Source organism: Canis lupus, chromosome 12, assembly GCF_003254725.2.
Source record: "Canis lupus dingo isolate Sandy chromosome 12, ASM325472v2, whole genome shotgun sequence".
NCBI classification, from domain to species: Eukaryota; Metazoa; Chordata; class Mammalia; order Carnivora; family Canidae; genus Canis; species Canis lupus.
The window spans coordinates 61,425,989-61,440,433 of NC_064254.1; the positions used below are offsets into that span (position 1 = coordinate 61,425,989).

The following is a 14,445-nucleotide window of genomic DNA, read 5'->3' on the forward strand; positions in this document are numbered from 1 at the left end:
TGATGCTTCTGGGGTTTATAGAAAAGATACTCACACAGCTTCACTCTCTCTACCTCTGGCCCTTCCCTGCCACAGTGGCAGTTAGCAGGGCTCTGCAGAGCCCATGAGCCCAGTGGACCAGCCTGACAGCCATTCTATTTTATCACAGTGTTTTATAATGATGTGCAATGAATAGACCAAAGGGACCATACTATAGAAAGTTCCCTTAATGTATACAATTTTGAAAATTATTCCTATAATCTGAAAAAAAGAACTGCTACTAAAGCAGCATCAGAAATCCCACGAACCACAGTTGATCGAAACAAGAACATTATACCATTTGTGGGTACCCTCGAGCTTCTGTGCAGTGAAAAAGAGGCTGGAGAATTGAGCCATCTGTACATTAGCTCTATCCACTGTCTTTTTTGTCTCCTAAAATGAATTTGAGTCACTTCTGGAAGGAATGATAGATGTAGACGTTGTAGATGCAGATACATAGCTCGCATGATGCTTATCGCAGGTTAGTGATCATTATAAATACTGCTTCAGTAAGCTCATTTAGCAAAGTAGATTTAGCGGATGGACGGTAGAAACCAAAATGATAAGAAAATGAAATTCAGGACAAGCCTGTGAAAATGAGGACAATGAGCACAGACTTTACTGGCTGAGAGTCTGGCTCTAGCAGTAAGGAGAAGCCTCTGAAGGAGAAATAGTTACATGGTTTTTCTTTCCTTTTCCTCTTAATGTAACACATTGGGGTCTGGGTTTTTGAGACTAAGAATCAAACATGAGTGATAAAGTAGCTCCCTAGAAGACACAGGAACAGCTAAGATAAAATAAAGTCAGGTGGATGGCTTAGATTTCACTAGTGGAGGGGCAAATACTCCTCCATCTTAGGGAAAGCAGGAAATATCCATGAGATGAGTGTAGATAAATTTATAATGAGAGATGTTAGGAAATGCAGGAAGCTCACATCTATTTGTTTTTATATTAAATTTTGAAGTAAGAAACAAGATCATTGGGCACCTGGGTGGCTCTGTGGTTGAGCATCTGCCTTTGGCTCAGGTCGTGATGCCAGGGTCCTGGGATCGAGTCCAGCATCAGGCTCCCCGTGTGGAGCCTGCTTCTCCCTCTGCCTAAGTCTCTGCCTCTCTCTCTGTGTGTGTCTCTCATCAATAAATAAATAAGATAAAAAAGAAAGAAAAACAAACAAACAAACAAACAAACAAACAAGATCTGCCATGGATAATGGGGGAGAGGGGTGTTTAAAGGTAAAGGGGACCTTAGGAGCTCAGTGAAACTTTTTAATAGCCACCAAAGGGAATATTGAAGGTGCTGACTATTGACCTATAATAGAATTGCCAAAAAAGTATTGAACTGGCAGCTGATAATGGGAACCATGAATTTCTAATGGCTCTTAGCAATTTTTGGTTGTGATTTTTCTTCAGTAGCACTCAGGAGTGTGGGTACAGAAACAGAGAACATCAGATGGTAACTAGACTTAACTGTGGTGATTATTTCACAATACATACAAACATTGAATCAATATGTTGTACACCTGAAACTGGTGTTATATGTCAATTATACCTCAAATATAAAATAAATTCAGAGAAAGTGTACAAACTTATTCTTCCAGTGATCTTTTTCTAAAATGCCCCCCCCCCCAAAAAAAAAAAACAGGTGGAACAGATTTTTTAAAAAAGATTTGTGAAATAAAGATGATTCTAGGAAGTTTTTGCACCCTGGGTTTAGCACAGTATTTTCTCAGTGAACAGAAGAAATATCCATTTCATAGTGCGTGTAGTAAACTATTTAAATGACGTATAATGAAGATATTTGTAACAGGCCACTGGCAAACTGCATTCAGCACAGTTGTCTTCCATTGAATGGAAGACATTCCATAATTCACATAGTGAAGTATTTAACAAGACTTGTAATAAAGATATTTTTACAGGCTTAAAAAAACAAACAGAGAATGTGATTATGAGATTAATTTATTACTAGCCTTGGGCTACATGGCTCCAGGAAAAGGCAAAGTGAACAGAGCAGTTGAACCTACAAGGAAGAAAGGATGTAAACACTGAAGAATCTTAGTTAAAGAAGGCTTAAAAATGAGGAAAGAACTAATTTCAAGAATTGATGAAGAATAATAGAATAATAATGATGATATGAATAGTATAATTAATGTGAATAGCTAAGAATTAATTTGTAATCTTTGTGTGCCAGAAACTGTTCTTATTGTTCTTATTTAATCATAAAGCTGGTGTCATTATTAACTCATTTTACAAATGAAATAACTCAAACACAAAGAATTAAGTAAGCAGCCCAAGAACACTCAAATAACAAGTGGTTAAAACAAGCTAAAAAGACTGAATGTCAAAATGCCTTTGGAAATATGGTGAACTAGGAATCCATGAGTAAGAGGATGAAAAAATATGATGCCAATTACCAGGTATAGCGTTAGAGTTTAAGATTTCAAAATTAGAGCATTTCAATGAACAAGATACATGTATGACCAAGTGATTGTGTTGGTAAAATAGAAAATGTTAATACATTAGAGGCTTAATAATTACTATCTGGAATCCTAAAATTACAAAATAATTTGCAGTAACTGCTAGGAAAATGATTGTTTTTAAAAATCTCTCTCTTAAAAATTTTTAAAAAAATAATAATAATTAAAAAAAATAAAAATCTCTCTCTTTTCCCTCATCTCTCAGTTCAAGCCAGATATTTGGGAGTTTTTTCCCTTTCATTTGTTTGACTTTCTAATAGAGCTCTTTATAAAAAACGTTATGAGAAGAACATTATCTGCATTTATCTTCACTGTAAGGAATGTGTGTGGAGCATTACTACTTAGGTCTTATAAGAACAAAGTTCACAGTGGGAATGTCAAGAAATTGTGAGGGATAGGTGGAAGAAGGTATGTTCATATGAGCTAAAGCTTGGAATTTATATGCAAAAAGATGATAAGTCACATATTAAAGTCTTCAAAATGTAGGTCAATGACCAGGAGGTAGACGTCAGTAGTCAAGTAGTACAATGAATGGTAAATAAGACAAAGGGTTGGAAGCAACGATGAGGTAGTCTGAGAACGCTATCTACATCCAAGAATTTACTACCCAGTGGCCACACACTGAGCAGCCCCAGGGAAGCAGTACCCACACAGAAACACCAGAATTTGGTCAAGGCAAGGAAGTAGAAAATATTTGGAAGAAAATATTCTTCCAAAAACTGAGGATATGAGGTAGTATGGTTTATTGTTTTTATTTTTTTTAAAAGTTTTTTTATTTATTTATGATAGTCACACAGAGAGAGAGAGAGAGAGAGAGAGGGGCGCAGAGACATAGGCAGAGGGAGAAGCAGGCTCCATGCACCGGGAGCCCGACGTGGGATTTGATCCCAGGTCTCCAGGATCGCGCTCTGGGCCAAAGGCAGGCGCTAAACCGCTGCGCCACCCAGGGATCCCGGTAGTATGGTTTAATGACTGGATATGATGTCTTCTGAGTACTCAGTGAAAGTGAAGATGGCATGTGAATAATGTGAAATAGAGCTGACTAAAAAAACATAATTGGAGAATCTCATCCAAATATAGATATAATGATCTGTGTATTTATATTATTTTTTCCCCAAGAGTGTTTCTTTCCCAGTGGGAGTGAGAAAGAAGGCAGACGGGGAAAAAAAAAAAAAAAAGGTTTCACTTTTTGGAGGTGACCAAGCTTGACAGGAATGAAATATATAAAATTAACCATTCCAATGTTTGTATTTTTAATGATAAAATGTTCTTTTGATTAGAATCACTGGAGCCTCTGAGTATCGATTGGGTCACATCTAATTATTCCAAACACCCTCATGCTGTAGGAATGCCTGAAATGAAGTCAGGGCATCAGTTCTTAGGAGGTACTAACTACTGCCCTAGTGCAGTAACTAGAGATTTGAAAGATACCAAACATTGTACTGAAATCTGTGCGCTGGAACATTTTCCATGTATTCTTAAAAATGCCACATATACTGTGATTAATCATGACAGTAATGATCAAATCTGTACTACAGAATTGTTAGAATGAATTTAGTGATTTAGCTAGACTCAGTGAATGATGGAAAATTTTAGCCTGTCATATGTATAAGTGACAAAGTACAAATCATTTTGTTAAACAAAAACCAACAACAGTGTCATTACTATTATGTGCTTAACACCTGAGTTGCCCAGGCACAGGTTTCTTTTCATTAAATGTTTCCTTTCATTAAACAAAAATTATTATGTCATTGATATTTTCAAGGGCCACAATTAAGAATCAGATTTGGTTATACAACAAATGAATCCTTGGCCACCTATGTCTCATCCTGGCTATAAAGGGTTGGCATAATTATAGAGCACAGAGGCACTCCTGGCTTTTAATATTTATATGACTTGTCAGCTATGTGATGATCATAGGCTCCAAAACTTCCCTAAATTACACAAATAATATTAATATCTATTTCATAGTAGGTATTATAATAAAATGATAAATGTAAAATGTCTAACACAGCATCTGGTACATTGTGAGCTCACCAAAAATGTGCTATTTGATATCATTATTAATGCTATTATTCTAGTTTACTACAGGTCTGGCTACAAAAGCACCAGAAGACATGCGACAGGACTCCCTGTGAACTCAATTTGATTTTAGATATTGTTAGATGGATATGAATGCCCTGGTTGAAAAAAGTAATAAGGCCAGTATTTCAGAATACACTGAAAGAAAATTCTAGGAGCTGTTTGAATATGATATTATATTCTATCAGAATAATTTTTTTCTCTGCTAAAAATGCTGTGTAGGGCTCTTTGACTATGTAATTTTAAAAAGTGGAAAGGCTTTATCATTATTACTAAAAAATATAACGAAAATTGATCTTCTGTTTCTTCATACAGTATTCTACAATACAATAATGAAGGGTTAGAGTAAATTCCAATAAAGGCAAAATTAGGCCTAGAGAAAAGATTTTTCATGGTTGGTAATAGAATCATCATTATTAGAGGTTATAGAGTCAAATCATATGATACGGATTCAAAAGCAGCTGCTTAATTAATTACTCTACACAAGCCATGTAATTGCAACCTAAAGCAATTTCATAAAGGGTGAAATCGTTAAAACTGAATATTAATTATACTATAAAATATTAGTATATCAGGAATTCTAGATAGATTGCATAAGTTGCATAATGATGAGAGAAATGTGAAAATATTTATGTAAAGTATTATATCTATTTTTTCTTACTTGATGCTTAGAGGATGACAGAAATACTCCCTCTAGAGAAAGAATTATTCAGTTTCTTCTATTATCATCTCCTAGAATCCCACTTCCCATTAATACATTTAGCAGAAAAAAAATGACTTTTTAAAAAAATACTTATTATTTGAGAGAGAGAGTGCATGCAAGAGCAGGAGATCATGAGTGGGCGGGGGGGCAGAGAAAGATGGAGAGAGAATCCTCAAGCAGACTCCCCGCTGAGCATGGAGCCCCATATGGAGCCCCATCCCAGGATCCTGAGATCATGACCTGATCCAAAACCAACAGTCAGATGCTTAACCAACTAAGCCACCCAGTTGTCCCAAAACAGAATGACTCTTGAAGGTATTACCAAATAAATGTATAAAAAAGAGTAATAGCGATTTGAAAGAGAGATTGACAGAGAAAGTAAAATGGGAGAATGCAAGCTCTCTAGATCCAGAACATCAATTTTAGGTAATCCCCTTTCATGGAGTCCTTCAAAAATATATATATTTTAAATTCTATTCCTATGTTCCAATATTTTTCTAGTTATGAGTTATAGAATAATAAATGAAACAGAGTTCTTGATTTCGTGAAGCTTCCTTTCTAGTGTGAAAGACTAAAAATAAATCAACGCATAAAAATATATCAAAAGATGATTTTAGTATCTGATAATCCCCAGTATCAAATAGAAAGCTAGAGACAGGGCTACATAGACACGTAAAAATAACCTTCATTTGAGGATGAAACATCCTTCAAATATGACACTTATGGTTCAGAAAATAATGCAACACATATCAGATGACAGACACTTTAGATTTATGTCATTTGCCTCATTTATGATAAGGCATTCAATTTGTATAGAAACCTTCTGTAAATTAAGAGTAGTTTCTCAAAAGAAAAAAAAGTTATTTACTAATATATAAATGTGTGTCCTAAATCCTACAGGTTCCTCCTGTATTTGTCCTTCAAAAAAAAAATATACTATGGAACCCATATAGCTTCCCGACCTGATTGGATATTCTTGCTTAAGAGTCAAAGACAGGAATTTTTTTTTTTTAAGATTTTGTCTATTAATTCCTGAGAGACAAAGAGAGAGGCAGAGACATAGGGCAGAGGGAGAAGCAGGCTCCCTGAAGGAAGCCCTATGTGGGACTCGATTCCAGAACCCCGGGATCATGACCTGAGCCAAAGGCAGATGCTCAACCACTGAGCCACCCAAAGACCAGAATTGCAAATGCAACCTGAACAGCATGTAAAGCCTTCTTGAAAGGGCCTAACTGCAAACAGGCAGACTTTGAGGTCAGTTAGTAAAAATGTCCCAGAAATACACACAAACATGTTATATTTTGCATCCAAACTCCACAGGGAACCTACCAAAATCCACCAAAAAGGCATACTTCTCTGATTGCTAGTAGATATCAAGAAAATTGACTTGTTTTTCACATGATATTTATTACTGCATTTAAAGAGCCTCAGATTTGCTCTTCAGAGCTTGACAACATATCCCCAAAGTCTCCCAGATTTTAATCTCTTATCCTATCAATATATCTGAGGGGCATGATACTTCGAGTAGGACAAAACAATCATCTTACCTGCAGACTAAACGGAAGCATGAAATCAGAGAGCTTGATAAACCTCCTAAATGAGAGAGAGAGAAAGCATATTCCTGTGCTGCCCAGAGCAGGCAAGTACCTATTTTTGATATTCTGTATTTTTAAATAAACAAACAAACATCTTCCAGGCAAATTTTCTTTTCCTTCCCCCTTTGTTTGGAAGGGAAAAGTTGTTTCTGCTTGTGGGGAAAATTCTTTGTCTTTCTTCCAATTCTGAATGATAACATTGCTGAGTAAAATGTTTTTGGCCAGAAGTTTTTTGCTTGTTTCTCGTCTATTTTTCTTTCAGCACTTTGAATGTACTCTGCTATGTGTTCTGCTACTCCCTTTCAGAGAACAAAGTTTCTACTAAAAAATCTGCTGATAGTCTTATGGGAGAGTTCTCATCTAACAAGCTGGTTGCTTGTTTTTCTTTTTTAAAGATTTTATTTATTTATTCATGAGAGACACAGAGAGAGGCAGAGACATAGGCAGAGGGAGAAGGAGGCTCCCTGTGGGGAGCCTGATGTGGGACTCGATCAGGACTCGGGATCATGCCCTGATCCAAAGGTAGAAGCTCAACTGCTGAGTCACCCAGGTGTCCCCAGGCAATTTTTTCTTGCTGCTTTTAAGATTCTCTCCTTGTCTTTAACTTTTGACATTTTAATTATAACGGTCTTGGTGTGAGGTTCATTAGGTTCATCATATTTGGAACTCTCTGGGCTTCCTGGATCTGGATATATGTTTCCTTCCCTAGGTTAGCAGGTTTTAGCCATTGTTTCTTCAAATAATATTTCTCCCCTTTTCTCTCTCTCTTGTCTGGGAGGCCTGTCATGTGAATGTTAGTCCATCTGATGTTTTCCCTAAAGTCCCTTAAGCTATCTTCATTTTTTTTAATTCTTTTTTTCTTTCTGCTGCTTTGATTGGGTGAGTTCCACAGCTTCACCATCAACTTCACTGATCCTTTCTCCTTCACCTAATCTGATAATGAATTATTGTCATGAATTTTTCAGTTCAATTATTCCATTCTTCACTCCATGATTTATATTTGGTACTTTATGTTTTCTATCTCTTCTTTCTAGTTCTCACTGTGTTAATCCATTCTTCTCTCCAGTTCAGTAAGCATATTTTTGACCTTTACTTTGAACTCTCCATTAACTAAGCTTTTATTCCTGGATTTTTATCTTGCTCTTTTTTTGGAACATATTCCTGGATTTCTTCATTTGTTTGACTGTCTCTGCTGGTTTATTTTTTTTTTAAGATTTATTTAATTATTTTATATATAGAGAGAGCATGTGAGCAAGCATGAGGAGGTGGGAGGGGCAGAGGCTGAGGCAGACACAGAACCCAGAAACTTAAGCAGACTCTGTGCTGAACGTGGAGCCTGACTTGGGGCTCGATCTCATGACCCTGAGATCATGACCTGAGCTGACATCAAGAGTCAGATGTTTAATTGACTGTGCCCCTAAGTTTTTTTTATAAGAGATGAAAAAAACACCTCTCTCAGTCTTGAGGGAGTGGCTTCTTTTAGAAGATAAGCATTTTTTTAAGACTCTGTCCCAGTTCTTTATTATCTCTCAAAACTCTATTCATGTCCCAGCAGCCTATTATTTTTTTCATATTTTCATAATTTTCATAGCTCTCAATAGTTGAGGATGTGCCAAGACCTATCAGGGTCTCTATGGGGAGGATCCCAATACTTAGGATCAAGCTGATTGGAAGCCAGACCCTTAGGCAGAAGCTTTCCAAAGTATGCAAAATATATAATCCTGTGGGACCTGAAGCATAAACTCTGCTGGCCACCAGAACCAGATGATCTGGTGATGTCCCCTGTTGGGCAGTTGCAAAAATTGGGGCCCCAGACAACTGTATAAGCTCTTCTCTGGGAGATACTGGTGAGCTGGAGTAAAGCAGAGAGATCACCAAGATGTCATCTACAGCCTATGTTCCTTGAGGAGCATATGTTCCTCCATACGCCACTAGATGTGTGTCAAATCTGAAGCCAACCCCCCTCAAGCCGAAGCACTAGGAAAAGCAAAGAATCTTTTACTCATGAGGAGATGGGCCTCAGTCTGTTGTCTCTTCAGTGCCATTGGGGTACAAGCCCACCAACAATTGTCTCCAACTGCCACAGTCCTGGGGAACCCAGGAATTGAGGCCCTTTATGTCACCAGAGCCAGAAGATCAAAGGGCATCCCCTGAGGAGCAGCTGCAAAAATCAGAGCACCAGATGAAAAATCCAGGACACCAGACACATATAGAGTTCCCCTCTAGGAAAGACTAGTGCTCTGTAATGCAGCAGAGGAGAGGTGAAGATACTATCTGCCCTTGAAGTCTCAGGCAAGGATTACAGTCAGCCCCTCAAAGTGTATTTAATTAGCAATTTGTACTTCAGGCTGCAGCCATGATGATTATCTGATAGGTTCCCTTCACAGAAAGCTCCTGGGTCAGTTGGCTTTTGCTGTGCCCTAGGGTAATATCTGTTTAATAAATCTTTCTTTTGTGGGACACAAAGGTATAAGCTCCTCTGGCCAACAAACAAGGCAATGTAGAGGTGTCCTTGGCAGCAGCCACAAAAGTTGGGGTGCCAGATAGGGGTATGAGCTCCTTTCTGAGTGATACCAATTATTACAGTCTGATGGCACCATGAACACAAGCTAGTCTAGCCTTCAACACCAACCAGTCAAAAGGTGTCCCCTGGACAGCAGCACCTTCTAGGGCACAAGATGAGCTTGCTTCTAAGAGATACTAGTGCTCTGAAGCACACAAAAGCAGAGCACAAATAAGCCAACCATCAGAAAGAGAAATCAAGTAAACAATCCCATTTATAATTGCATCAAAAATAATAAAATACTTAGGAATTAATTTAACCAAAGAGATAAAAGACTTGGACTCTAAAAGCTGTAAGGTACTGATTAAAGTAATTGAAAATGACGCAAATAAATGGAAACATATTCTGTGCTTAGAAGAATCGATATTATTAAAATGTCATATTGCCCAAAGCAATGTACAGATTCACTGCAATCCCTATCAAAAACTCAATGGCATTTTTTTACATAAATTACAAATTACAAAATTTGTGTGGAACCACAAAAGACCCCAAATAGCCAAAGCAATCATGAGGAAAAAAAGAACAAAGCTAGAGGCATCATGCTCCCTGATTTCAAACTACACTACAAAGACATAGTAATTAAAACAGTATGATATTGGCTTTAAAAAAAGACACATAGATCAACAGAACAAAGTAAATAGCCCAGAAATAAACCTGCAATTAATGGTCAATTAATTTGTGACAAAAAAGCCAACAATATACAATGGGAAAAATGATCTCTTTAATAAATGGTGTTGGCAAAACTGGATATCTACATGCAAAAGAATGAAACTCAATCATGATCTCTATACCATACACAAAAGTTAACTCAGAATGGATTAAAAACAAATATAAGACCTGAAACCATAAAACTCCTAAAAGAAACATACATTATATGCTCTCATTCATTTGGGGAATATAAAAAATAGTGAAAGGGAATAAAGGGGAAAGGAGAAAAAATGAGTGGGAAATATCAGAAAGGGAGACAGAACATGAAAGACTCCTAACTCTGGGAAACAAACCGGGGGTGGTGGAAGGGGAGGTGGGCGGGGGGTGGGGGAGACTGGGTGACGGGCACTGAGGGGTGCACTTGACGGGATGAGCACTGGGTGTTATTCTATATGTTGACAAATTGAACACCAATAAAAAATAGATTTATTAAAAATTAATAAATAAAACTGTCTTAATTGTTTAAAAAATAAATAAATAAATAAAAGAAACATAGGTGGTAAGCTCCTTGACACAGGTCTTGGTGCTTATTTTTTAAATCTGACACCAAAGCAAAAAGCAACAAATGTGAAAATAAACAAATGGGACTACATCAAACTAAAAAGCTTCTGTACAACAAAGGAAACCATCAACAAATTGAAAGGCAATCTACTGAATGGAAGAAAGTATATGCAAATCATATCTAATAAGAGGCTAATATCCAAAACATAGAAAGAACTCAAGTACAACATCCAAGTCAATAGTAAAAAATAACCCCAAATAATCCCATTAAATAATTTGCAGATCTGAACAGACATTTTTCCAAAGACAATATACAGATGGCCAACAGGTGCATGAAAAGATGCTCAACATCAATAATCATCAGAGAAATGCAAATCAAAGCCACAATGAGATATCATCTCACACTTATTAGAATAGCTGTTATCAAAAAGACAAGAAACGAGTGTTGGCAAGGATATGGAGAAAAGAGAACCACTGTGCACTGCCGGTGGCAACGTAAATTGGTGCAGCCACTATGGAAAACAGTATGGAGGCTCTTCAAACTATTAAAAATAGAATTAGCGTATGACCCAGCAATTTCACTTCTGAGCATTTATTAAAGAAGAAAAAAACACGAGCTCAACAAGATATATGTTCCTCCATGTTCACTCTAGCATTATCGTAGCCAAGATATGGAAACAGCCTAAGTGTCTACCAATGGATAAATGGATAAAGAAACTATGGTGTACACATATTCAAGGGATACCATTCAGGTGTAAAGAAGGAAGCTTCATCATTTGAGGGCATCAGACTAAATGAAATAAATCAGACAGAGAAAGACAAACACCATATAATCTCTCTTTTATACGTGGAACCTAAGAAAATTGAAACTGAAACTAACAAGCTCATAGATACAGAGAACAGATTGATGGTTGTTAGGGGTGAGGGGTGGGAAAGGTGGTAGTAAGAAAAAAGTTAATAAATAAATAGCTATATAGCTGGTGCCATGTGCTGTTGATTAATTATAAAGAAAACTCATCTCAAACAGCAGCTGTAATCACTAACTAAACAACATGAAGCCTATATTGGGAATAAGACAAGCTTCCTTTAGACCTTTTATCTCCAATATCAGGTTAAGCACAAGGATTAAGATACCCCTTTCACAGACACTGCTGCCTCCGTTATCATATATCCAGAGAGAGTAATAGTAATAGTAATCATCTATGTACAATACCTCCAGCTTCGCCACCGGGGATCTGCTCTGAATCTACTGAGACTAATTTAAATAACCCCTTTAATCTGTTCATGTTAATATCAGAGAAATGCCCAGAATTCTAAGTCATTTCTCATCTTCTGCTCACTAATGTCCATAGGCCCTGTAAATTCCTACTGAGCCTCTTATCTACAATTCCTGAAATCCTTGCACCCCCTCTTCAATTTCTTAAACACTTAAAGTAGACTTCTCTTGAGCCCCATCATTTTGCCTTTACCCTTTAACTTCTAGAGCACTGAAAATTAAAGCTACATCATCATCATCATCATCATCACCATCATCACCAAACTCTTTTCTAAATATTCCCTTACTTTCTTGCTATAAAGGGAACCTAATTCTTCCCTGAGGACTCTGATTGCTCTGCAGGAGTAACTGTGTATTTCTCTCACTACTCTCAGGCCTCCACATGTCAGCAGGAATTGTAGGTGTCCTCCTTAATTCTCACTGCTGTTTCCATAGAATTCTCCCTCCTTTATCCCTAAATTCCCCAGTTTTAAATCTCATGCCACCACACTAGAACATCAGATTACTGCTTCATATATACACCTTCATTACTGCTGTCATATATGTACCTCCAACACGTTAATCCTGATTCCTCAATGACTTTATCTCCTGCTCACCAACCCTATATTCTATGTGATTCCTGTTTAAATTCTTCATTATTTCAAAACACACCTACATGGTCTTCCCAATGACCTTGACCTCTCAGGCTCTTGAACCTCTTCCCCAAACTGATCTGGTCTTTCTATGTCAGCTGCTTATTTCCACAGAGGTATCTGAGACTGTGCCATTGTGAAGAACTGTAAACACTCCATAATCTTATTTTCCGAGCATCTAAGCTCCAAGTTTGGCATTAAGATGACCCCCAATTCATAATCCTAATATTTTGTCACTGTCTCTTTTCCATTTCATGGTCTTTCTTCCCTTTCTACTAATCTTAAATTACATGGTGCTGTGGGCTGAACTGTGTTCTCCTCAAAATCCATATTCTGAAGCCCAAACCCCCAGCATCCCCAAATGTGGCTTTGGAGACAGGGCCTATTAAAGAGGGCCTATTAAAGAGGTAATTAAGGTTAAATGAGACCATATGTGTGGGCTCTAATCCAATTTATCTGTTGTCCTTCTAAGATGAGGAAATCTGGACACACATAGAGACACCAGTGGTGGTGGGGCGGGGGGGGGGCGGAGTGTGCAGAGGAACAATCATATGGGGACATAGCAAAAAGTTGGCCATCTACAAGCCAAGGAGAGAGGCCTCAGGAAAAATCAAAGTTGCCAACCCCTTGATCTTGGACTTCTAGCTTCCAGAGCTACAAGGAAATAAATCTGTATTGTTTAAGGCACCTGGTCTGTGGTATTCATTAATGGCAGCCCTAGCAAACTATGATTTTGGCACTGAGAAATAGAGTGCTGTTGTAACCAATGCCTGAAAATATGGAAGCAGCCTTGGAATGGGTACAAGCTAGATAAATTTGAGTTGCATGTTAGAAAAAGCCCAGGAGCCTCTAAGGTGGCTCTGCTGGCTAAACATCCAACTCTTGATTTTGGCTCCAGTCACGATCTCACAGTCATTGAATCAAGCCCCAAATTGGCTCAATGTTCAGTGGGAAGTCTGCATGAGATTCTCTCTCTCCCTCTCCCTCTGTTTCCCCTCTCACTCACATGCATGTACTCTCTCTGTCTCAAAATAAATAAATAAAATCTTTAAAAAGAGAGAAAGAGAGACAGAGAGCGAGAGAGAGAGCATGAGCAGAGTGAGGGGCAGAGGGAGAAGCAGACTCCTCCCAGCTGAGCAGGGAGTCTGATGTAGGTCCCCAGTCCCAGGACTCCAGGATCATGACCTGAGCCAAAGGCAGCTGCTTAATCAATTGAGCCACCCAGGCTTGTCTAAATAAATAAAATATTTTTAAAAAGAAAAGAAAAGGAAAGGAGAAAAGAAAAGAAAGAAAAGGAAAGAAAAGGAAAAGAAAAGAAAAGAAGAAAAGAAAGAAAAGAAAGGAAAGAAATGAAAAGAAAGAAAAGAAAAGAAAGAAAAAAGAAAAGAAAAAAGAAAAGAAAGAAGAAAAGAAAAGACAAGAAAGAAAGAAAGAAAAGAAAAGAAAAAAGAAAAGAAAGAAAAGAAAAAAGAAAAGAAAAAAGAAAAGAAAAGAAAAGAAAAAAAGAGAAAAGAAAAGAAAAGAAAAGAAAGAAAAGAAAAGAAAAGAAAAGAAAAGAAAAGAAAAGAAAAGAAAAGAAAGAAAAGAAAAGAAAAATCCCAGATGGCCTTGAAGAGACTGTGGCAGACACACGGACATTAGAGGTGATTCTACCAAAACTGAAATGGAAATATCGAAGGTGTTACTGAAAACTAGAGGAAGGTGATCCTTGCTACAAAGTGACAAAACTTAAAGAACTTGTCTAAATTGTGAGAGAGGCCTCAGAAGAACCCAAACCTGAAAAGACCTTGGTCTTGGACTTCTGGCCTCTAAAACTGTGTGTGGGGGGGGAAATTCCTATTGTTTAAGCCATCCAGTCTGTGGTATTTTGTTATGGCAGCCGTAGGAGACTAAT

At 37.5% G+C, this 14,445-nt stretch overlaps 2 long non-coding RNA genes across 2 annotated transcripts in view; one reads left to right on the forward strand and one right to left on the reverse strand.

Annotated features, from left to right (window-relative positions):
* LOC112658342 (uncharacterized) overlaps positions 1 to 14,445 on the reverse strand; it is a 179,801-nt gene that overhangs the window by 114,239 nt on the left and 51,117 nt on the right. The gene's annotated exons all lie outside the window — the stretch shown is intronic.
* The window catches only part of LOC112658555 (uncharacterized), a 49,997-nt gene that overhangs the window by 4,878 nt on the left and 30,674 nt on the right, over positions 1 to 14,445 (forward strand). The window lies entirely within an intron of this gene.